This window comes from Cervus elaphus, chromosome 24 (assembly GCF_910594005.1).
Source record: "Cervus elaphus chromosome 24, mCerEla1.1, whole genome shotgun sequence".
Classification (NCBI taxonomy): Eukaryota; Metazoa; Chordata; class Mammalia; order Artiodactyla; family Cervidae; genus Cervus; species Cervus elaphus.
The window spans coordinates 56,831,454-56,857,548 of NC_057838.1; the positions used below are offsets into that span (position 1 = coordinate 56,831,454).

The 26,095-nt window shown below is 41.5% G+C and overlaps 1 long non-coding RNA gene across 1 annotated transcript in view; it reads right to left on the reverse strand.

Annotated features, from left to right (window-relative positions):
- The window catches only part of LOC122682653, a 277,721-nt gene that overhangs the window by 152,947 nt on the left and 98,679 nt on the right, over positions 1 to 26,095 (reverse strand). The window contains exon 21 of the long non-coding RNA XR_006337466.1: positions 21,033 to 21,228. This is a non-coding gene — a long non-coding RNA (uncharacterized LOC122682653). The remainder of the gene's footprint in view (positions 1 to 21,032; positions 21,229 to 26,095) is intronic.

A 26,095-nucleotide genomic window follows, 5' to 3' on the forward strand; every position in this document is an offset into this window, starting at 1 on the left:
CTGGGTGAGGCTCTGCCTTGCCCCACAGCAGCCACTGCGGGGCTCTGAGCACAGAAAGTGCTTGGTGTGGAGCTGGGCATCCCACGGGCTCCATGCTCACCTGTGACCCCTTCCCAGGTGCAGAGATGAACGGCCTGAACACAGGGAGCTAAGCAGAGCAGTTGTGGAAACCCCAGGGCGGTGTCGGGTGTGCAAAGGGAGCCGCGTTTGCTGGCGCGCACAGCCCAAGACCCATGTTTTACAAGATCGCGCTGGGCTGAGAGGGGCCTCCGTGTTTTCCTACTTTGCCTCTCCCACACTCGCTGCGGCCGGGTGGGCGGCTTCCACTTTAAAGTCAGAAAACATTCCAGCCCGTGCCCGTTTGTGTGACTCCTGATACGCCTCATAAACTATTCACAAAACAAAACGATTCCTGCCCAAGGTGCTTCCCCATCTTCCTCCTCCTCGAGGTTTAATACCCACCCACCCGTCCCCCCAACTCCTTGCAGCCGCTCTACCTTCCCAATTAATCAGTGAGGCCAGGCAGCTAATGTGGACACAGCTCCACACGCCTTCACATCAACCCCCCGGCCTCCTCTCCACCTCAGTCCTCTCGCCTCCTCCCATGTGACTTCTATCCTTCTGTACGAGCTCTGGATCCTCCCCTGCCCCTGTTCTTCAATAGCAAGGGCATGTGAGAGGCTTTTTAGCATGACTGCCCTTCACTCTGCCCCTGTGTCCCAGACATATAGGGCTTGGGAAGGTTTGGGAAGGCAGCCGGCTGCGTGTCCCAGGCTCCCCCTCTGCCCACGGAGACAGATGGTGACTTTTAGAGAAAGGTCACTGGTAATGACTCCTGCAACTGACACATTCTCCCTTTAACCAGCTCTAACTTGGTGATAGGAGACTTTGCAGCAGGACCTGGGCTCAAAGCCTGGCTTGGCTACATCCTTGTTGGATGGCCTCCCTCAACCTTAGCTTCCCATCCACGCCCCCCACCTTCCATCCCCTCATCCAACCACCCGATAATTAATGAACACCTATGATGGGCCAGGCCTTGTTTTAGACACTGAGGACTTGCAGGGGATCAGCTGATGAGTTTCTGTCCTCATGGAACTAACAGCCTAATGAATGAGGAATACTAAGAGAACCTACCTCACAGATAGTAAGCATAAAGTATCGTTAGGCTGAGCCATGTGAAACTGCGTTTTGGTCAAAGCTGTTTGGGTAGTAACCATTTTCCATGAATGAAGTCAACAGTGAAGTATCTAGCACATAGTGGGTCCTCAATGAAGGGGCAGGAAATGAACATCTCATGCACATGGGGGTTAAGTATTCCTCAGTGAGAACAAAACCATCTTCCCAATGTCTAGCTCATTCGATGAAAAATGCAGTTGACATCAGTTATTATTTACAGCTCATGTTTTTTTATTAAGTGTTATGAGCCCATGAAGTCTTGAGAAGCAGCTGACAGGAAGTAGCTTGTTGAGTTTTGCCATGTTTTAATGCTCCCGTCTGCCAGACCATATGACCAATATTTCAAAATATGCTGATCCTTTTCTTGAGTAAATCAGCAGAGCTTAAAACAGACTTTGCATTATTCAAAGCATCCGCAGGGGACGAGCGGGGGAGGAGGAAGACCCTGTGTTAAACATTTATGTCTCACCACTGAATCACAAACGTCACCCATCTTTACTAAAACCTCTCCAAATGGCCGAAATAAATTTCATACAATCAGTCTATTTTTCCACCTCCAGAAAATATACAAAAGCAGGTGTCTAGACTTCCTGGTGTGTAGAAAAATCTTGGTTTTCAATGTTTACTTGTTTTCAGGTGCAGTTAGGATTATTAAGAAAACACTGACAAACTTCCCAGGGATTCGTGCTGCTGTGGTATTTGGCTTTCCAGGACTTTAAGACAACCACCAACTGTTACTTCTATGACTCAGTGATTAAGAGCACGGGGCCTACAAGCTCTCCAGCCAGAGGACGTGCCTTGGACTCCCAACTCTCACATTTTCTTCTTTGACAAACTTCTAAGCATCATTTTTTTCATTTGTAAACTGAACATAATGAAGTACCACTGTTGGACTGGCTTTGAAGAACAAGTGGGTAGGTGCTTGTAAAGTATTTATTAAAGCAATGGGCATATATTAAGCAACCAACTACTGATATCATTAATAATGGTACTAGGACCAGTGATAGGAACCCTGTTATTATTTGGGGTGGGCATTTTTTAGCATCCACCTCTCTCATCAAGACTCAAAAGCTATGTAATAGATACAGAATGTTTGCAGTACTCTGGATGGTTCCACTGCGTCCACTTCCCAATCAGTACTCTTCCTAGTAACCACTCTTCTAGTTTTTATCACCATTGATCAATTTTGCTTGAATGTGAATTTCTTACAAATAGAGTAATAAAATATGTACTCTCATATCTGGTTCTTGTTCACCATAAACTATGTTGTATAATTGTAATTTGTTCTCTTTTATTGCTGTGTAATATTATTTGTATGAACGTATGTAAACTCTGGGAGTTGGTGGTGGACAGGAAGGCCTGGCGTGCTGCGATTCATGGGGTCGCAAAGAGTCGGACACGACTGAGCGACTGAACTGACAGACTGACTGATGACAAAATTTGTCTATTCCCCTGCTGGGTGCCACTTAAACTGTTTACAGTTTGGGGCATTTATAAATAGAGTAGCTGTGAATACTCTCATACATGTTTTTGGTGGACATATATTTTTATTTCTCTTGGATTATAACCTAGGAATAGAATTGTTGAGTCATAAGTTAGACTTAGGAGAAATCTCGAAATCTTTTTTTTCTAAAATAGTCCATGAACTTATGCTTTCATCAATACTCTGTGGGTTTTACTTGTTTTGTATCATTATCAACACTTATTACTGTCAGGCTTTTATTTTTTAGCCATTTCAGTAGGCTGATGGTATCTCACAGGAGGTTTATTTTGCATTTTCCTGAACAGAAATGATGTTGGGATTCTTTTCATATGCATTACTGGCCATCTGGATGTCATTTCCTGTGAAGTCCCTGTCCAATTCTTGCCTATTTTTTCTTACTCTGCTTTCTGGCATTTTCTTACTGATTTGAGGAGTTATTCTACATGCTGAATGTAAGTCCTCTATGAGATTTCTATATTTTGTATATATTTCCCAATTTTTTTCACTGTCTTGGTGATATCTTTTGATGAACAAACATTCCTATTTTCAGTGAAATCCAGTGTATCAATGTTTTTATTTTACAGTTAGTGCTTTCTGTGACCATTTAAGAAATCTTTGCCTATTCTAACAATGTAATCTTTCATAACTTTCTGTCTTGCTACCCTCCAGAGGGATCATAACTAGAACAAATTACACATTTTTCACACTCTACAGATTCTATCACAGGTCCAGACCCTTTGAAGGACTCCATGGCCAATGATCAGAAAGAATTACATTTAGAGAAGATGATAGAGAGAGGCATGTCCATAGGCAGAATGAAATAGAGTGTATTAGCCCAGACTCTGTCAGCTGTATGTAATGGGACTTGCATACAACTTTTTAAAGAAACAGGGTATTAGTTTAGGTGGCTATACAGTGTTAGGGGCAGGAATGGAGCTAGCTGGCCTCAGAGACTATTGGAGTCAAGGATTTAGATGACCTAGAACTGTCTGATCTTTTTTTCTTTCACTCTGCATGTTAACTCTCTCCTTCTGGCAATTTAGAGGAAGGAGGGATGGAAAGATAGGGTGCTTATTTCCCTGTGTTAACATCCTCACAGCTCAATGAACAGGAAGAAAATTCTTGGAATATCTCTAGCCTGATTTGGGTCATGAGACCGCTGAAAAAACCAATCACTGCAGTTGGAACGCTGGCATAACATGACTTGCTCAGCCTGGTCGTGACCTCACCTCTGTGGCCAAGGAGGTAGGCTCTGTTTCCAGAGGAAGAGGCACTGGGCAGACTGAAGCAATGCCATGGGTGGAGCTTTCAATAAAGAGAAGCCTAGTCTAGCCACTGAAATGCTGAGCTATCCCATTCTTCTTTTAATGGGCCAGTGACTTAAATTCCTGAACAGAGTTTTAGATTTCCCTTGGATGACCAGTTCATCCCTCCATCTTGTCCACCCATCCATCCAGCTAGATCCTCAGTGATTCCTTATATTATTTGTAGCTTAATACATAAGCACATACAAAGAAATAATTATCAAATAAAAGCAAAAATAGGTAATCAGGTCCAGGAACAATCTGAAGAGACAAATGATGATGGTTAAGTATATAGGAGACTCAATTCGTCAAGGACAAGAAAGGTATCTTTTCATCTTAATTCCTGGGCAGAGCCTGGTGCCCTGTGAGAATTTATCTCTAAGTAAAAAACTTAAAATAACTAGAATCTGTCAAAAGCCGCCTCTATCCTAGGTATTTCGTATACATCATTTTTCATAATATTTCCAGTATTCTCTTCAGGGAAATTTTCAAATGTTTGGAAATGTTGAAAAGATAGTATAGTGATCAACATATTCACTGCCTATGATAACTAACTGGTATGAGTGGTCATGTTTGACTTTATGTTATACAGGTCATTTTTAACCAATGCAATAATTTGTTTTGTTGCAGAGACTATTACTCCCATTTTATATATGGGGAAATAAGAGACTCAGCCAAAAAAAAAAAAAGGTCAGACTGCTCTAAGTTGCATCAGAGGGACTTGAATTGAGGTTTCTTCAACTCCTAACATGTACATTCTCCATATGCAATATTGCCTTTCATTGAATGAGCAAACATAGATTCCACCCGTGGCCAGTGATCCTTTTGCCACATGTGCCACCTGGCTCCAAGCTTGACTTCCTTTTCCCTCTAATACTCTACACTCATCTTCTCAGAAGAGAAATATGAGTCCTGGAATATTCTGGAGTTTAGAAAAGGCCACGGAATATAAATTGATGCAGCCACTCTAGAAAACAGAATGGAAGCTCCTCACAAAACTAAAAATAGAGTTTCCACATGATCCAGCAAGTCCACTCTTGGGCATACACTCAGACAAAACTATAATTCAAAAAGATACACACACCCCTCCATTCACAGCAGCACTACTCACAATAGTCAAGACATGTAAACAACCTAAATGTCTATCAACAGATGAATGGATAAAGAAGATGTGGCATATATATCCAATGGAATATGACCCAGCCATAAAAAAAAGAATGAAATCATGCCATTTGCAGCAACATGAATGGACCTAGATATTATTATACTAAGTGAAGTAAGTCAGAAAAACCATACCATACCATACTCTGTGGTATCACTTACAGTGAAAGAAAGTGAAAGTCGCTCAGTCATGCCCGACTCTTTGCGACCCCATGGACTAAACAGTCCATGGAATTCTCCAGGCCAGAGTGGGTAGCCATTCCCTTCTCCAGGGGATCTTCCCAACCCAGGGACCGAATCCAGGTCTCCCGCATTGCAGGCAGATTCTTTACCAACTGAGCCACCAGGGAAGTCTAAGATTACTGGACTGGGTAGCCTATCCCTTCTCCAGGGGAACTTCCTAACCCAGGAATTGAACCAGGGTCTCCTGCATTGCAGGCAGATTCTTTACCAGCTGAGCTACCAGGGGAGTCCTATCACTTACATGTAGAATCTAAAATATGACAGAAATGAACATATCTATGAAATAGCCTCATAGATACAAAGAATAGACTTGTAGTTGCCAGGGGGTTGGGGAGGGGTGGGTAAGGGAGGGGAGGACAAGGAGTTTGGAATTAGCAGGTGCAAACTATTATATATTAAATGGATAAATAACAAGGATCTACCACATGATACAGGGAACTATATTCAATATCCTGTGATAAACCATAGTGGGAAAGAATATTTATATACATAACTGAATCACTTTTCTGTACAGCAGAAATTTATACAACATTGTAAATCAACTATACTTCAATAAAATAAAATTTTAAAAAAGGCTACTATGCCAATCTTTTATCAACAGCATCATTATGACCTCAAGCTAATTTGAACCCAAAGGCAGTTTCTCTGTCTCCCCTAGTGCCTATCACATAGCAGGCTCTCCTAAACATTTGGATGCAGAAAGGAACAAATCCGGTCCCAGACAGGACCACCACTAAGTCTCCACTGTGTCTGATGACTCCCTGCAGTGTCTCAGGCACCATGATATGTGCCCCATCACCTGAATCTTCATCCAGGCTTTAATTTACATGTCACTTCTTTGAACGGCCTTCACTTTAGCCTCATCACTCAATTCTTTCACCTTTTTTTATTTTTGCCACCATTTTGCAAAGTATATATATTTAGTCTACTTGTTTTTATCTTCCTACACCCCCATACATACTATAAAGTACCAGAGCAGAAACTTCATTTGTCTATCCCAAATGCCTACAGAAGTAACCATAAATAATAGGTACTCAATAAATATCTGGATTGTTTATATAGTTGGACTGTTTAGATTTTCTCTAAACTTGTAATGTGGAACCCAGAGTCCTTTATTAAGCACTTATTATATGCTAGATACTGTGCATTTACTACATGCTACATACTAAGCAAATATAAGTTATCTGATTTGTAGCTAAAGACAACCAATGAAGATAGGAATTATCATGCTTCACATTTTGTACTTGAGGAAAATGAGACACAGAAAGGGTAAGTAATATGCTCAAGGTCACGCAGCTAGAAGTACCAGAGATGAAGCATAAGACGGGCTTGTACACTCTCCACCCACATGGACTCTGGTCCTGTTCCTCAAAGCTCTCGGTCAGGTAAGCCAAATAAGGCCAGTTGAATGCCAAGAGAGGTTCCCACTGCATGGTTTCTGGGCCACCATCTTTCCTAATGTTTGAGGAGAAGACAGTTCAAGAGGAGTCACCACTTGTGATCATTCTAGGACATCCTGGCAAGGGGCCCAAATCAACAGGAACACAGTAGGGAATAGAGCAAAGGCAAGGACACCAAGTAAGCCCAAGGATGGCCCCTGGGGGCCCTTCCCAGGTGCCATTTGGAGAGAGAACCCCTGCAGGAGCTGGAGAGCCTGGGCTTGACCTCACCATTTTATTCCTGTGAGCCAGGGCCAGGTTCCTCACATGTCTAAGCTTCAGGTTCCTCATCTGTACAGTGCAGCCTAATAATCCCTGATACATGATCATCACTCAGTATCAGCCCTTATTTTCAATGTTACTATATAACTACTGATACTAGTAATACTATGCCTATAAACAATGCTTAGTTGCTAAGTTGTGTCCGACTCTGTGTGACCCCATGGATTGTAGCCCACCAGGCTCCTCTGCTCATGGAATTCTCTAGGCAAGAATACTAGAGTGGGTTGCCATGCCCTCCTCCAGGGGATCTCCCAACCCAGCGATTGAACCCAAGTCTTCCACATTGCAGGCAGACTGTTTACCAGCTGAGCTACCATGGAAGTCCATTATTATGCCAACAATACTAATAAGGAGCATTGGATAGGAGACAAAATCTTGGCCCTGGGCCTTTATGTTAATACTTAACCTCTTGAAGCCTAACAGGCTTTATCTGAAATCTGGGCTAATCAGCACCTGCTGTGTAGGCCAACCTTACAGGATTTCACAGGTGCTGAAGGTATCTCGATGAGGGAAAAGGGTGAAATACATGGAAAGTTTCTTCTTTTAGGCATAGTTGATACGTAGGATGGGGAGAAGGCAAGAGAGGACAGGATCTGGAAGCTCTTTGCTTTGGTGGACTTGCCCTTGGCTGATTGGTGACCTGTTGGGACCTGTTGCCACTGGAAGGGAGCAAGTCATGATCCTGTGTATCAGGGAGCATTGCCTGAGGGGAGTGACTTGAATTTTGTGATCACCGGTAAAACCAGCCAGTTCTGAGAGGCTGCCTGCTGGATGTAGATTATTTTTGTTCTGGCAGTCCCAGGCCTGGATTGATAAGGCAAACGACAGATGAGCCTTTGGACCAATACCGGAAGAGCTTCTGATTGAGAAGATGCCGTGGAGTAGAGGTGGCACCAATGGTGCAGAATTTTTCTTTAACATCCAGTGTACCTCATGTTCAAAATAGTAATTGAAATATATGCTGTTTCTTACACTTGCATGTGTTTGTAATCAAGGTACAACTCCCGTGGATGAGAAGCAAAAAGCTATAATTTGCTGCTTAGCATCATAGCTGTCGTACATTCATTTAAATAGCTTTATTTATCTTCTTCTCCATAAAGAACCTTCCATATTGCAAATTTATTGAATGGTTAATGGCCTAAAAGTATGGGGTTCATTACAGAATGATGTATTTATTGCAGTGTTAATTAAATAAAAGCATTGTAATCTTTCCAAATTGAACAATTATGTTCATTTAAACATTTTAAACAGAAAAATCTTTTATATACTAATTGAGTTGCATAATGAAAAGCATGTGTAATGGAAATTTAAATCAAAACAAATACTGAAATAATTTGAACAATTTTTTTTTAACAATATACAATGTCTACCTGCATCTTTATTAGAGATACTCTAACGGCCAGTTCGCTTTCAGAACTCGTGACCTCTGAGCAGAGTATATGGTTTCAGAGCCCATCGGCCACCCTCATGAGCTGGCCAACTCTCCGACATCAAAGTTCTGGTTGGCTACCAGCCGCAGCCCCTGACACTCTGGCTGTTAGCCTGGATCCTGACAGGCTGGCTTGAGGCCTGTAGGCTGAGCTGACAGCCTTTTCTGCAGAGTCTGATGAATGGTTTCTGGCAACGGACAGCAATGTTCTGACTGCCTACGAGAGCAGCACCCCATCTGAAAAATGTATACTGTCTCTCCCGGCTTGCCTGGGGTCGAGGCTTCACAAGTGCCTGGGGCTGATGATTTTTTACACCCAAGAGGGGTCTTTATTTGGTCTTGAAATTCCCACCATCTCCCCATCTCTGTCAGGCTCTGAGAGGGTGGTGACAATAATGGTGCCATCGTCAGCATTAAAGGGATTAGCTCGATTCGGGTGCTCCAGCAAAGATTTTTCGCTGCCTATATTTTGTGGCTCTATCCCATGCTTCAGTTATTTAGGGCTAAGTCTTAAAGTAACATTGAGATGGTAGGAAGGGGTGTGGAGAGAGAAAAACAGGCACATTTTTCAACTAGATGCTCATTTCCTGGTTCCAGAGAAAGATTTATGTGGGATCCTTGGTTTGCCCACGTCTTATTCTCCCGTTTTGAAATGGCCTTTAGTTTAGCTAACTGCCATTAATGCTATGTCTTGGATACATGGCAAAATGCAGGGGGCTTGCCTTCCATTTTCTGACACCTAGAGTTGCCGGGATTATCGAGAGGCTTAAGAATAAATCACCGTACTAAAACCTTCAATTATTAAAAGGTAGAAACAGTAAGTTGCTTTGGAAGCAAATTCCTGCTTGCCTTATCCTTAGGATAAAGTTTAGAAACAGTAATATCTAATAATAATCCTCATACTGATGAAATACATTAATAAAAAAGGCTTATGGCAGCATAAATGAAAAAATATGTATACTCTGATTAGGCATGTGATTCAGGCATATTTACCATTTGTCTCATTCATGAAAACTTGCCCAGAGTGTCACTCAGGCTGAAGAGATTTAAGTGGACCCCAAAAGAGTGGAAAAAAATTCCTAAGGTCAGCTTACTATGGCCAAGGTTATAGTGGTGAGGTTGATTAAAAGCGTGTGATACCGGGAGATGCATCTCTGGCTGAGTCAAAAAGTGTCTCAAGGTTGGAGTCTGTTCCTTAGGAGAATCTAGTCACTGGCCTTGACTCCAAAGATGGGAAGAAAGAGAACCATTCAAAGAAGAATCACATATGCATGTCCGCTCATGCTCCCCTTTCAAGTGAGGGTCATTCAGGTTCAAACTTCTAGTGTCATCTTGGGGAGGGAGTGAGGTCTGTCTTGTTGACTGGTGGGGGTGTTGCCACTTAGAAAAAAGGTTTCTATCCTTTGACTAACTTCTCCATGCTTTTCATAGACCGACTGCTGAAGCCTCGAGCTCACTTTGTATATCACTTCTTTTCATATATTTTGGTCAGATTCCTAAAAATCATTGAAAGAAACAGTTGGGCACAGAAGTGACACAGAACCAGCTCCCGGTTAAGGATGGTTTAGAGGAAAGGTCCTGAGATATTTAATCAGTCTGACCCATATTTTATCCCCAGTGGCATCCCCATTTCAGCTATGAGATTATGCCTGGAATTTGCAGAGAAAGCTCTCAGGGGGCATGAGGGATTTCTGAGGAGTAAAACTACTGACAACAACAGTAATAAAAGCAACAATAACAACTTACCTAAGGTCAGACAGCTAGTAAATGACAGAACTGGGAACTGTGCTTTGCTAGTTTAGCTCCCAAATTCACACTCTGCACTATTCTATCCTAGTCCTATATCACGCTAGCTGTTTGAACACCAACTCTGTTCTGAAGTTATTAATATCGATGATGCTGATGATGGCATGAACCGCTCCTTATGGACTTACAGTGTATCATACTTTACACATTCTGGCTCATCTTATCTCGTGGTAGTCTCAAAACAACTCAGGAAGGTTGATATTTGTGTTGCTTTTTAATGAATGGGCACACTTAGGCTTGGGGAAATTACTGGATTTATTCCCAGGTCATATAACCAGTAAGCAGTAGGTTCAAGCTTGGGTCTGAGATTCATAATGTGTGTAATATTCCCCCAACCATGCCTACTTCCTCTCCTCTCCTTTCAAAAGGGAGAATGGATGGATTTAGTAAAACTGAAACCCACCCACATTGGTAAAGTTCATTGGTCACAGCTACATAGGAGTTGTTGTTTTTCATCCAAACAGAATGGGTATCTGAACTATTTGCATTCAGGATTTCTAGAGCAAGGGCAGTCCTCTATTGACAGAATAACTGGAATATAACCTTATGGTTTTGAGAAACAATATAGATGCTGGCTCCTTATGACTGCAGCCATGCTTACTGTGTACCTTACTGTTCCTCTAACTCTAGAATACAGTCAGAAACACCTGCTTCTAAGGCTAAGGATATCAATTCACCCATTTGTCAGTCACTCAGTACATTTTCTTGAGCTATCACGAAGTACTAGGCACTGCTCTGCGTGCTGTTGACACTATGGTGTCCAAAGCAGGAAGAAAATGGCAACTGGCCTCTGAGGGCTCATATTCCAGTTGGGGACACAGACTCTAAATCAACCAAAACTACAGCAAAAGAATACTAGCAACCTCCTGTGAAACCACTCAGGCACAAATACATTTCCATCTTGAGAACAGGAGTAGTGATCCCTGCTTAGTCTGAGTACCATATATAGTCTTTGTGTCAGGCAATGCACTCAGTGCTGGGGATAAAACAGACAAGATCCTGTATCCCTGGATTCACAGCTTTGAGTGAAAATAATAATACATGGGTAGTATAGAAAAGAATTATAGACTGTGATCAATCTATGAAGTAGTAGCAAACGTCTCCTATAAAGGGCCAGGTAGTAAATATTTTTGACTTTGGAGGCCTTACGATCTCTCTCCCAATGCAGGGTGAAAGCAACCGGAGATGATGAATAATCAGGATGGCTGTGTTGCAATAAAACTTTATTTACAAAAGCAGGTGGCCCACCAGACTTCACCCTTGGGCCATAATTTTATGAGCCTACTCTAGAAGATAGCAAGGTGGGCACCATTCAAGACAGTCTTCAGGGATGTGTTCTCTGTGAAGGCTGCTATTTAAATGGAGCACCAAGAGAGAAGCTGGTCATAAGACAAAACATCTGAGGCAAAGGAACAGCAAACCCAAAAATGCTGAGGTGGGAAAGGGGAAAAGGTCTAGGGAATGGCTGAAGGCTGAGTGATAGGTGTACCACAGGTGTGAGAAGAATAAGGATGTGAAGTGACTGAAGACGTGTGCAAGGACCCAAGAACAGGGAGCTTTTAAGTCCCCCATCACAGGCAGAGACCTCTTATCTGTCTATGTAGATTGGGAGATGGGGTACGAGCATCTTCTTCTAGAAGGGGGATCCGCCCTAGAGCAGTCAATCTGTTTGTCTGTGGTTGGTGGGGCATCTCTTTACTTTTTACAAGGGTGATGATGCAGAAGAGGATGCCCAGGGTCAACCGCATGAAGCTGACTTCACTCACAAATCCTTGCAAAAACCCCAATCAGTGTTTTGGGCCACTTTCCTTTCAATGAGGGCTGTTATTTAGAGCTGATAATTGTGCACAGCTATTATTACCCAGGATGGGGAAGCCTTAGCAGTTCACAAGTTCAGCTCAGATAAGCTGTTTAATAGTTGGTTGCTTAACCTTCCCTTATGAGTCAACACGATACCCTCCCCTCCCACCATCCCTAGAGCCCAGGGCCTGACCTGCAATCCCCCGGCCTCTGGATGCTGATGTGGCCACTGGAGTTCTCTGCACTTCTGTGGTATATTTCCCACTGTAGCTGCTCACCAGGAGAGCTTCTGTAAGACCCCAGACGGTTTGGTCCTCCCCCTGCCACCCTCACACACACCCCTCCCTTGAGCTTGCTCTTCTACAGGTAGCTTCCTGCTGTGGGAAGTGGTTTCTAATCATGGGATCACAGGGAGAGAAGTGTTCAGAGCAAAGCCTGGAAGTGTCTCAAAGCCTCTGAGAACTTCCTTTACGCCCTGGATACCGCCAAGATCTTGCTTCCCTGCTTTTATGGAATTTCAGGGGACGGTGAAGATGCTTTCAGCAAATCTTTTCCAGCCTCACGTGTCCCATGATCGTGACATCTGTCTTCTGTTGCCTGTGTATATTTTTTCTGGATTGGATAAAATTTTCAACGAAGATTTCTGCTTTTATTTCCGGAAATCTTGTGCGTCACTGTAAATCATATGTAATTATGTGTATAAGAACCAAAAAAGCAATATTTGCGTTGGAACTCTGAAGCTTTGATTTGGCTACTTTAACCAGTTATATCCAATTGAATGGAGTCATTTTCAATATTCCCCTAAAGGTAGTTAAGTAATAGTAATGGGGCTTTCCCAAAGGGATCTAGTGAGAGAGTCAGTTCATTAGCAAAACAAACTCATTATCTTTAGTGGATGGATTGGTCCATGAGAGCATGATGCAAAAAACTTTCATTTTTGATGAAATGGCTGAAGTAGTTGCTGTGTGTGTGTGTAGGGGGTGATATTTTCATTTGAGTCATCTTTTAAACTGTTTGCAAGGAGACACCCCGCACAATAGGCAGGCGATGTTGAGAAGCAACTAGATTCAGGCTGGCAGGAGGGCAAGTTTTCACAAAAGGCACAACCTATCACCTGTTTTTGCCACTGACAAGACTGGTTATCAGCTCCACGCTGTTGTCTGCAGTGGTTGAAACTATCTCAGTGCATGCGGAATCAGAGCCTGTACAGAACATTTCTTTCTGAAGCCTCCCAATTAGAAGTATTGGTTGCTAGCAATGTAAACTGGTTTTGGCTAACTGAAGCCTCGGGGCATTTATTCAGAGGCTGCTGGGACTCACAGGAGGCTGGGACGCTGTCCAGGTGGACAGGCACCAAGGGCCGGTGGGAGGGTCAGGAAGATGGAGCAGGGAGGGAGCTGAAGCCGCAGCCTGGTCAGCCTGGTCACACAGGGTTGCCAGTCTGAGGCCTGACCCTTGAGACCAAGGTTCAAGGTCCAAGGAAAGAACCTGGCCCTGTCTATGCTAGATCTGTGAAAGGTGGGTCTGGCTCTGGCAACTTAGGCTTCCACAAAGGAAGGTGGTGATGGAACTTCACTTAACTGAAGGCACCATAATGTGGCCATAGGAAGTAGTAACTTCTTGGTAGAATACTAGTTTTATTTTCTTGGGCTCCAAAATCACTGCAGACAGTGACTGCAGCCATAAAATTAAAAGATGCTTGCTCCTTGGAAGGAAAGCTATGACAAACCTAGACAGTGTATTAAAAAGCAAAGATATCACTTTGCCAACAAAGACGTCCAGTCAAAGCTGTGGTTTTTCCAGTAGTAAGGTATGGAAGTAGATGTGAAAGCTGGACCAGAAAGAAGGCCAGGCACCAAAGAATTGATACTTTCACAATGTGGTGCTGGAGAAGACTCTTGAGAGTCCCTTGGACAGCAAGGAGATCGAACCAGTCAATCCTAAAGGAAATCAATCCTGAATGTTCACTGGAAGGACTGATGCTGAAGCTCCACTACTTTGGCCACCTGATGTGAAGAGCTGACTCATTGGAAAAGACCCTGATGCTGGGAAAGATTGAAAGCAAAAGAAGAGGGTGGCAAAGGATGAGATGGTTAGATAGCATCCCTGACTCAACTGACATGAATTTGAGCAAACTCTGGGAGATAGCAGAGGACAGAGGAGCCTGGCGTGTTGCAGTCCATGGGGTCGCAAAGAGTCAGACAGGACTTAGCAACTAAACAACAGCAACAGGATATTAGAGTAGTTTGCAAATTAGAAAGAAAACAGATGGCAAGTAGGGAAAGGAAGAGTAAGAGAGGGAGAGAGTGCGGGGGGCGGGGGTGGCTTTTGCACACTCTTTTCTGTTAAGAGAAAAACTAATAGGTAGGTGCTATTGACTGAAAACCTCCCATCTCTACCAGGATTAGATTCCAAATTCCAAGTTTCTTAATTCCTTTGCCATTCAAGGGTTTTCTATTCTACTTTGTGATAGGGGCAGTTGGAATTAGGGGATTAAAAGGAGAGGCTGGGGGACACAGACAGGAATAGTTTGGTCACATTAAATCCTCAAAAGATAAATGCATTTCATACTAATATAACTAGTATTTTCACACATATATTTTTTTCTCACAGCTCTCTGGTTCATACACATAAGTGAAATCACTTATTCTTCACTTTTTTTTTCTATGGAATACGTACTGAACTCTGACTTTGTAAAAGGCAATTTTCTAATGTTCTTGAAAATGGGGTCACTAAGGATCCATGAGCTCATGTCCTAAGTAGGACGTCAGATCTCCGGTCACTGTAATAATAAAAAGCAAAGTAGAAGACACAGCAGAAGTAGTAAGAGGAAGGAGAGATCATGCTTATTGTAGAGAAGCAAGAGAGGTTGCCCAGAAGCAGTAGCATTGGAACCAGGCTTTGGAGGATATGGAAACATACCCTTAAAGCTAAGCAGTCCAGACATAATACTGACGCTACCACAATAGAGAGGTAAATATGGGCAGGCCTGTGTGCCTGTGCATTTGGAGAGTGACAGTTAAAATTTTAAACTGGTACAGCAATGCACTTTGAGTATTAACCAATTAGAACCTTCACTGGCCAGCCGACACCAATCTGTAATGAGTGACCAACAGTCTTGCCTATGAGCGTTATCAGTGGGATCCCCCTTGTACATGCTCAATGTAGTCAAATGGAATCAAACCCACCCAGATCAATTCTAGGTACCATTTCCTTCAACTGGGTTATGCCTTGAATGGTCATGCATTGGGAAAAAGGAATCTGGTGTTTCCTTTCTCTGTTCTAGTTCCCTAGTATATCTCCTGGCACAAGCATCTGTCCATTTAAAAATACAGCAATTCTGCTATTGAAAAGTCGATATTGTTTGAACAACACGGCCCTTAAATCCAAGCCAAGTGCTTTCTGGGATGCTCCACTGAAGGAATGGACATTTCTTTCCCTACTGGTGGACACACTGGGTGCATTTCCCTCACTGACAGAGGGACAGTCTGTGTATGCTTCACAGTTAGCTTCAGGGGCGTACAGGGAAAGATCAGGTCTTTGTCATGTTTGGCCTTGCTGACTTTAGAACTAAGCCCCCTGGTGCAAGCCTTACTGTATAAAGTCACATACAGGCGTGCGGGCAGAGTAACAACAGGACCTGAGGTCATAAAAAGGGACAGTCTCCAACTTATGCCCCCAGTTGGTTGTGAGCCATTCTGGACACTGGCTGCAGCTGAGTGGAATCACACGGCATCCTCGCTTTGTCTTCTCATTCCTCACAGTCTGGAATCACCCCTTGGCTTCTACCAGAGCCTCCTCTTCTGTGATCCCGTGACGCCTTGCCATGGTGGTGGTGGACAAAGACGAGAAGCTGACCTTCTGTGGCTTTTCTTCACAGCTGAGTCCATGGCAGTCTCTGGCTCTCCTCCCTTCTACACCTTCCAGCTGCCTTCTCAAACTGCAGGTCCCATCAACTGAATGGGTGTTCCCTATTGTCTTGACTGCATATTTACATCAGTAAGTGAAATTAAAAAGTTGGTCAAGACTCCTAAGATGTGTATGTATGTATGTTTGTTTGTAAGTGTGTGCATTTCTTTTCTCATTGCTCAGCGGAGTCAAGTGGTAAGAGCTTGGACTGAAAGCTGATATTTAAGTATTGGTTCCACACTTTACTGGCTGGCATCACAAGCAAACTAAAAAATACAAACCCCCCCCCCAAAAAAAAACCCCATAAAACAAAAACAAAAAGGCAAACAAGTGTTGGGTTCCTCAATGATGACAAGTGTAGAATTATAGCACCTACATAAAAGGACTGTTTTGCAGATGAAATAAATCACTATGTGTGAAGTGCCTGGTACAAGACCAATGCTGACTAATAGGTCTTACTTTATTAAGTCACAGTAGGGTTCACTGCCAATGATTAGGAAACAGGGGAGTCACTGGTGCCAGAGGTTTGGGACAGCATGTTTCTGGTAATGTTGTGATAAGGGAAAATTCATCCCAAAGAAGTCCTAGTGAATATTCTCATGGAGACCTTGTGATGAATGGAGGTTAAGTGCCAGCACTCTCCACCCACCAGATTTTGTGGAGATATAGCGTGGGAACCCAAACAACTCTGGCCATTTTTCCTGGAAAAATGTATTTCACACTCTGCCAATCAGCCTACCAAGCAGGACATAACGTAACCTTAACTATGGTCTCACCTGGGAAGGTGTTTCTAGAGATCCAGAATCAGGGTGGAGGAAGTAAAGAAAGTATTGATAAAACCTTCTGTTTGAGTTGGCAGTAGTCAGACCTGGGTTCTTACGCCTGGCCAGAGACCCTGGCTTGAAGTGAGCATGGCCTGGACAGAGAGACAGTATCCTCTGAGAACTGTTATCTGGATAAAGTGAGAGACAGTAGATGAAAGTGCCAAGCACAGAGCTGGGAACGTAACCTGACCCCATTACCCTGCACGGCATCTGGGAACGGGCAGTAGACAGTCTTGTGAATTCACTGACATTGTAAGCAACTTATTTGAATGTTTGGGTTGCACCTCTCAAAAATGGTTAAAATCTATTGTTGAGGAAAACTGCAAATTTAAGGTAGGGCTCTCTTTTAAGGCTTAATTTTTTAAACCACAGAGATTAGAATTTATTTTTATTTTTTAAAATTTATTTATTTTAATTGGAGGCTAACTACTTTACAATATAGTATTGGTTTTATTTTTAAATTATAAAATGACTTTGGAATATTGTCACTGAGCAGCAAAATTTTAAATTTTGCAAAGAAAATGTAAAAGACCCTTAATAGTCAAAGTAATCCTGATAAAGAAAAAATGGAACTGGAGGAATCAGGCTCCCTGACTTCAGGCTACATAAAAAGTTACAATTATCAAAACAGTATAGCACTGGCACAAAAATAGAAACCTAGATCAATGGAACAGTATAGAAAGCTCAGAAATAAACTCACACATGTGGTCAGTTAATCTGACAAAGGAGGCAAGAATATACAATGGACAAAAGTCTATTGAGTATGTGACACTGGGAAAACTGAACAAGTAAATGTGAAAGTAGAACATTCTCTAATACACACACACACAAACTCAAAATGGATTAAAGACCTAAATGTAAGGCTAGATACTATAAACTCTTAAGAGGAAAACACAGACAGAATACTTTCTGACATAAATTGCAGCAGTACTTTTTTGGATCTATCCCCAAAGTAATAGAAGTAAAAACAAAAATAAACCAGTAGGGCCTAATTAAACTTAAAAGCTTTTGCACAGCAAAGGAAACCATACATAAAAACACAACCTGTAGAATGGGAAAGAATATTGGAAATGAAGCAACTGACAAGGGGTTAATCTCCAAAATATACAATCAGCTCATACAACTCAACATAATAAAACAAACAACCCAACCAAAAACATGGGGAGAAGATCTAAAAAGACTTTCTCCAAAGACATACAGGCAGCCAAAAAAATTCTCAACATCGCTAATTATTAGAGAAATGCAAATCAAAACTACCATGAAGTACCACCTGACACCAGTCAGAATGGCCAACATCAAAAAGTCTACAAACAATAAATGCTTGAGAGGGTGTGGAGGAAAAGGAGCCCTCCCACACTGATGTTGAGAATATAATTTGATACAGCCACTACAGAGAACGGTATGGATGTTCCTTTGAAAATTAAAAACAGAGCTACTAAATGATCCAGCAATTCCACCTCTGGGAATATGTCCAGAGAAGAAAAGATACACACACCTCAGTTTCACAGTAGCACTGTTTATGATAGCCAAGACATGCATCCCAAAGTTCATAGCAGCACTATTTACAATAGCAAAGACATGAAAGCAACTTAAATGTGGCTATCCAAAGATAAATGGATAAACAAGATGTAGTTTGTGTACACACACACACACAATGGAGTACTACTCAGCCATAAAAAAGAATGAAAAAAAAAAAAAAAGAATGAAATAATGCCATTTGCAGCAACATGAATGGACCTAGAGATAATCATACTAAATGAAGTAAGTTAGAGAGAGGAAGACATATATATGATGCTATTTATATGTGGAATCTAAAAAAATGATACAAATGAACTTATATAGAAAACAGAAATAGACTCACAGACAGAAAAAAAACTTATGGTTTCCAAAGGGGTGGAGGGGAGAGGGATATATTAGGAGTCTGGGATTAAAATAGACAAACTATTATATGTAAAATACAAAACCAATAAGGACGTACTGCATAACATAGGAACTATACTCAATATCTTGTAATAAACTCTAATGGAAGAGAATGTAAATATATATATAAAAAAAATAGTCATATATATATACACATAGCTGAATCACTTTGCTATATATCTGAAACACAGCATTGTACATCAACTATATTTCAACAAAAACTAAAAACAAACCCCAAACTCCACCAAGCCCCAATTCTTTTTTTTGCTAAAAAGTAATACAAGAAAAAAATGTACATATTTTAGGAATTAAATAGTGTCATCTCAATATTGTTCAGGCTATCATACACCAGTCTTCAATCATATACCAGATAGTGTGTTCTTCTGGCATAGAAGAAAAATGTGTCAGTTCCTATGTTGCAATTTCTTCTGGAATTCAGCTTTAAAAGACAAGCATTTATCTTATTGGACTATTAACACCATTTATCTCCAATTTATGAAATGTTTTCCTTTATCTAACTCCCTTCAACAGTCATAGTTTTCACCCCACAAACACATACATATCACAAGCTGAGCTGCTAAATACAGTGAGACAAAAAAATGTCTGGGAGTTACAGGGTATTTTATCAGAACACTTTCCCCATTGCCTGTTGAGCATTTCTTACTATCTGGTTATTATATTTAGTGGTCATCTAAAATGACAGATCACTAGAATTGAAGTAATTGCCTACACAGAAAAAAATCAGAAATCATTAGGCGGTTTCAAATTTCATTTGTATCCATGTAATTGAGTGAAGTCATACAAAAACAGAGACTAATTGTATGTCCTCTGCCCCTCAGTGTGAACACAGCTCTGGTTTCCAAATAGAAAAGTCTAGCTTCAGAAACAAGTCAATGGTTTGATAAATATTTGATTCAGAAGCCCAGCTTGAACCTCAAAGGGACTGAGTGTACTGAATAATTCTGATGCCTCCAGGTCACCCCAAGGACAAGCAGTGTTCCTCGCAGGGAGGCTGACCATCAGACTTTCCAAGTACAGCTCTCATCTCTCTCTGTGAACAATCTGGCTTGCCTGTGTTTCCCACACAGTATTATTCCCTTTCTGAAATGCAAATTCACACTGTTCCTCAAATCCAGGTGAATACTCAGCACACCGAGTCACTGATTCCAAGGCCAGGCATAGAGTAGCGACCTATCAAGTGATGACATTTTTTAGATGTATTGGGTCCTGAAAAGGTGTTTGAAACAAGAATCAAATTAAAAAATGAGTGGTTACATATGTGTAACCGACTCTGTTGCAAGCCATTAAAATGGAATGTGTCGAGGACGCCATTTCCCTCAATGCCAGAGACCCTTTCTCTGTGAGCTTGAATGGAGGCTGGGCCATTTTCCCGACTGTTTGGGGAGGTTACTGCCCGCTCTGTTTGAATTGGGGGCAGGACTCACCTTGGGATCCCAGTCCAGGGTTCCCATTTGTGAGAAACATGATCGCAGTGGTAATGATTTGACTGCTGAAATACTGCTTTTCAAATACGAGACCTGCCCCCTCTTTTTTTTTTTTTTAAAGGAACAACAACAAAAAAAACCCAAAGTCTGTATCTGTTGTATCTGAACCAGCAGTAGTCCTAACAGCCATCTCTCTTCTCAGGGAGAAACGAGCTCACAGCTTTTCTCAGGCTTGAGCATTCTCCCACCTGTCCTCAATTTAATGCATAAATGAAAGCACATAAATCTTTGTGACGTTTTGGCATAAAGCACCTACTTCAGATGACTCCTTTAGGAAACTCTGAACCCAGGTGTTTGGTTTTTGCATAAACTTTGCAAAATGAGAATTGTAACGCGACTGTGTGTACACACACACATACACGCACACCTCCCCCCTGAAAGGTGGCTGCATATGAAATGTGGAGGTGGGTGGGGGTAGGAGAATAACATGTGTGCAAACTTAATATATCTTTTCCTCACCTTAAGTTGGACCCAGACAGTTAAATTATAATTACAGCCCCATCTGGAGGGGGAGCAAGTACAGTACGCCAGAGTGCCAAACCTTTCAGCCATGGGTACTTTGTCAGGTAAAATAAACACACGTCCCGTGTTCAGCCTGGGGTCAAACTCAACAAAAGCTCTGAAAGATGGGACACTCATCAAGAACCAGGCTGTGAAACAGTCAGGGCGACAGCAACAACAGGAAGAAGGAATAAAATGGTTGGTTACTTCCCTCCGGCCAGATGGCCCAGGAAGACTGCTCAGGGCTTACCTTCAAGGGATACAAATCCTCAGCAAGACTCGTGGGGGACTGGTGCTGCTGTGAAGTGTGGTGGGGAGAGTGGGAAGCAGTCCTCCTCTGGCCAGAGAAACTGGTCCCAAGAAAGGCAACGACGCAGGCTGGGCCTTGCCCATCCGTGGAGTGCTTCAGGGCAGCGAATCATCTCTCTGGTTGCAAAGTAGTGAGGCTGTAAAAGTAGAAACACTTGGTGACTGTGTTCCCTGATCAATGAAAGAAGCTCATCTTGTTGGCTAAGAGAACACAGGTGATGTAGAGTGCGCAGAGGGAGAGAGAGCGAGGGTCCCGAGTGCATTTGAATCCCTGGTTGCTATCATTCTTGACGCCAATTCATGCTATCTTTTCCACAGTTTGTTCCACAGACAAGTAATTTCTCTCCTTTTTGCCTAATCTAGCTCTGAGTTTCTGTCACTTGCGGAATCAAAAGGGTTCCGTCTGACATATCAATCATAACATGAAATTTATAAATGGTTTACTTCGATCAAATGGTATCAATGCTAATAATAATTGATAACATTTATTTAGGACTATGTGCCATGCCCTATCCTAAGAATGTTCTGTATATATTTTCTTCCATTTAATCCTCACAACCCCATGAGGCAGGAGCAGTTCTTGTTTCCCTTTTAAAAAGATAAGGAAGTTGACGCACAGAAAGGTATAGAGACTTTACCAATATCTCACAGCTAAACCCAGAGCCCAGCCTTTTTATGACCCTTATTCTTCCAGTATAGGTTCTGATAACTGTTCTTGAGTGAGAAAATAGAGTTCAAGCCAATGTGTTCAGGGTTTATGCCCAAGTCTATAAACAATTGTATTCATACTCCTGCGAAGACAGAGTAACAATTGTTAGGTAAAGCCCAGATTGCTGTTTCTGACTTGGTTTCTGATCTGATGGGTGTCAATGAGAGAGCATGCCTTTCTAACAAGTTTACAGGTGATGCTCATGTTTAGCTCTCAGTGCCTTTACCATTGCCCTCAACTTGTTTGTAAGCACCTATGAGGCATCCAGTCAATTCAATAAACTAAATCAGCCCAAAATGATGACTTAGCCACACTGCTAATAGATTAGCTTGACTGGTCTGTGTTCCAAAGTGGCCAAATCAAAGTGAGCATAATTCAGGGGCTCTGAAATTAATAAAATGGCACACAGAAATATCATAACTTTTACAGGCAAGGAAATAGCAAACTACAGTCTTTTTTAAAAAATAGTATATTCTATAAAAATAACTTGAGGTGATGTGTTACTAGCTGTTGTCTAAAAACATCACAGCTCTTCATCACTATGATTTGTTGCCTAATGGTACAAGTATGCCTCGATGAAAGTGTATGCTTGCTTTTACCTTAAACTTATCGCAAGGATACAACGAGGGGGTACTTCCCTGGTGGTCCAGTGGTTAAGAGTCTGCATTCTAATGCAGGGGACATGGGTTTGAACACTGGTCCCAGAAGATTCCACATGTCTCAGGGCAACTAAGCTCGTGTGCCACAACTGCTGAGCCCACGTGCTGCAACTACTAAAGCCTGTGTGCTCAGAGCCCCTGCTCCCCAACAAGAGAGGACACTGCAATGAGAAACCCATGCACTGCAACTGGGGAGTGGCCCCCGCCTGCCACAACTAGAGAAAGCCCGCATGCAACAGCAATGTCCCAGCACAGCCAGAGAAAAGAATACAACTGGGAATGATCTCACTGTTATCATCATTTATGTTAGCAGAGATGTCATGCAAGTAAGTTTTGAGCTGGGCTGATGTCATTTTACTCTCTTAATTTTAATTCTTTTCTTTAAACAGACCAAAAGATAGGTTTGCTCTGCAAAGAGGAATTATGGTTAATTTTGTTCTAGGGTGACAAATATATTCTTCGGTGGTACTGGGTAAATTGTAGACACTTTCTTTTTATATGCAAGATTTCAGTTTAAAAAACGGAAATATTTCTCAGAGTCATAAAATGTACTTACAAATTAGTCTAACTGAACAAAATAGGAACCCATGACATTTCTTAGAAAAATTTTGCTTTTTTAAAAAAATAATAATCATTTTTTCTTTATGAGAAAGATTGGCTGAAAGTTTTCTTTTCTCATAGTGGCTTTGTAGTGTTTTGGTGTCATGGTTATGTTGACCTCACAGAATGCATTTAAAAATTTTCCCTTTCTTTAAACTCTGAAAGAGTTTATGTAAAATTGCTATTATTTCTTCTTAAATGTTTAGAAGACTTCACCAATGAAACCATCTGTGATTGGGGTTTACTTTGTGTGTGTGGGGGGGAAGGTTTTTAGTTTGAAAATGAAAAGAAGATTTCATTTTTTTAAACAACTTATTTCTTCTTGTTAGTTGTTTTGGGGTTTTTTTTGCTTCTAATTATAGCTTTATTCACTAGTCAATTCAAAGAGTTATTCTGCACATAATTGAACCCATCCTTGCATCTTTACAGACTGTTCTTTTTTCTTGTGTTAGTTTTAATAAGTTATGTTTTATCAAGGATGTAACCATTTCATCTAAGTTGTTTAATTAATTGCATAAAGATGTATGGATCACAAAAAACTGGAAAATTCTTAAAGAGATGGAAATACCAGACTACCTGACCTGCTTCCTCAGAAATCTGCATGCAGGTCAAGAAGCAACAGTTAGAACTGGACACGGAACAACAGACTGGTTCCAAATTGGGAAAGGAGGATGTCAAGGCTGTATATTGTCACCCTGCTTATTTAACTTATATGCAGTGTACATCATGAGAAATGCTGGGCTGGATGAAGCACAAGCTGGAATCAAGATGGCTGGGAGAAATATCAATAACCTCAGATACGCAGATGACACCACCCTTATGGCAGAAAGCACAGAAGAACTAAAGAGCCTCTTGATGAAAGTGAAAGAGGAGAGTGAAAAAGTTGGCTTAAAGCTCACCATTCAGAAAACTAAGATCATGGCATCTGGGTCCATCACTTTATGGCAAATAGATGAGGAAACAATGGAAACAGTGAGAGTATTTTTGGGGGCTCCAAAATTACTGCAGGTGGTGACTGCAGCCATGAAATTAAAAGACACTTTCTCCTTGGAAGAAAAGCTATGACCAGTGTAGAAGCATATTGAAAAGCAGAGACATTACTTTATCAACAAAAGTCCGTCTAGTCAAAGCTATGGTTCTTCCAGTAGTCATGTAAGGATGTGAGAGCTGGACTATAAAGAAAGCTGAGCACCGAAGAATTGATGCCTTTGAACTGTGGTGTTGGAGAAGACTCTTGAGAGTCCCTTGGACTGCAAGGAGATCAAACCAGTCAATCCTCAAGGAAATCAGTCCTGAATATGCATTGGAAGGACTGATGTTGAAGCTGAAACTCCAATACTTTGACCACCTGATGCAAAGGACTGACTCATTGGAAAAGACCCTGATACTGGGAAAGATTGAAGGTGGGAGAAGGGGACGACAGAGGATGAGATGGTTGGATGGCATCACTGATGCAATGGACATGGGTTTGGGTAGACTCAGGGAGTTGGTGATGGACAGGGAGGCCTGGCATGCTGAGATTCATGGGGTCGCAAAGAGTCGGACACGACTGAGCAACTGAACTGAACTGAACTGATTCAACATAACTCATTATGATTCTTTCTTAAATTTTTAAAAATTTATTTTGTTTTCCCCATTTTGATTCTTTTAATGTCTAAATAATCTGCAGTCATATGGCCTGTTAAAATCATTATACTGGCAAGTTGTGTTCTCTCCTTTTTTTCTTGATCAATTTTGCTAAGGGTTTGTCAATATATTCATCTTTTCAAAGAATAACTTTTGGCTTTGTACCTTTCCCCAGTGTATATATGCTGTCTATTTCTTTGCTTGCTAATTTGTATAATTTCTTTTCTCTTACTTTAATTTGCTAATTTATAGTTAATTAAGTGGAAATTTAAATATTTTTTCCACTCTTTCTTTTCTTCTCATATATGTATTTAAAGCTACAAATTTGCCTCTAAATACTGCTTGAGCTGCATCCCACACATTTTGATATGTCATATCTCATTTTTGTACTGTTCAAAAAATTTCATATTTTCCATTTAGTTACTTCAACTCATAGATTATATAGAAGTAGGTTATTTAATTTCTAAGCATTTCAAATTATTTTCTAGTTATTTTTCTATTATTGATTTCTATTTTGATTCTACTGAGTTGAAAAACATATATACTCCTTTAAAATTCATTGAGATTTGCTGATTGGTCTGGCATATGGTCTATTTTGGCAAATGTTTCACATACACTTTTTAAAAAAAAATTTTTGGCTCTGCTGGGTCTTCACTGCTGCGTGCAGGCTTCTTCTAGTTGTGGAGAGCAGGGGCTCCTCTCCAGTTACAGTGCATGGGCTTCTCATTATAGTGGCTTCTCTTGTCCCAGAGCACAGGCTCTAGGGTGCATGGGCTTCAGCAGTTGTGGGATCAGGGGCCTAGCCGCCCCGCAGCACGTGGGATCTTCCCAGACCAGAGATTCAGCTGGTGTCCCCTGCACGGCAAGGCAGATTCTCAATCACTGGACCACTAGGGAAGCCCCACATATGCTTTTACAAAATTTTTATTCAGTGATTATGGAATGTAGAAATCTAGATTTGTTCAAGTAGTACTGTTAGTAAGAAATTACTTTTTCAGAGAAAAAAAAATGAAGTACTTTCCAAAGTTTAAAGGATAAGAGTACCACGTTTAACTAAGTGTTTTTTTCTGGAATTTTGAAATTTAACTCCTCAGCAGCAAATGACGAGTATCTGTCTCGCTTCCATCTGACTATTCAGCATCTCTATTTGGATGTGTAAGGAGTATTTCAAATTCATATGCCCCAAGAGGAACGCCTGGTTTCCCCTTCAAATCTGCTCCTTTTCCCATCCTTTCATCTCAGTAAGTGCACCTCAGTGGTCATGTTGAAAATATTAGCAGTTGTCCCCAATTTCTCTTTTACTCATATTTATATCTTTTCTACCTGAAGGTACTATTCCCACTGTTTTAAAATATGTCCTAATCTGATTGCTTCTCACATCCCCTCTACTACTTCTCTGACCTAAGAGCC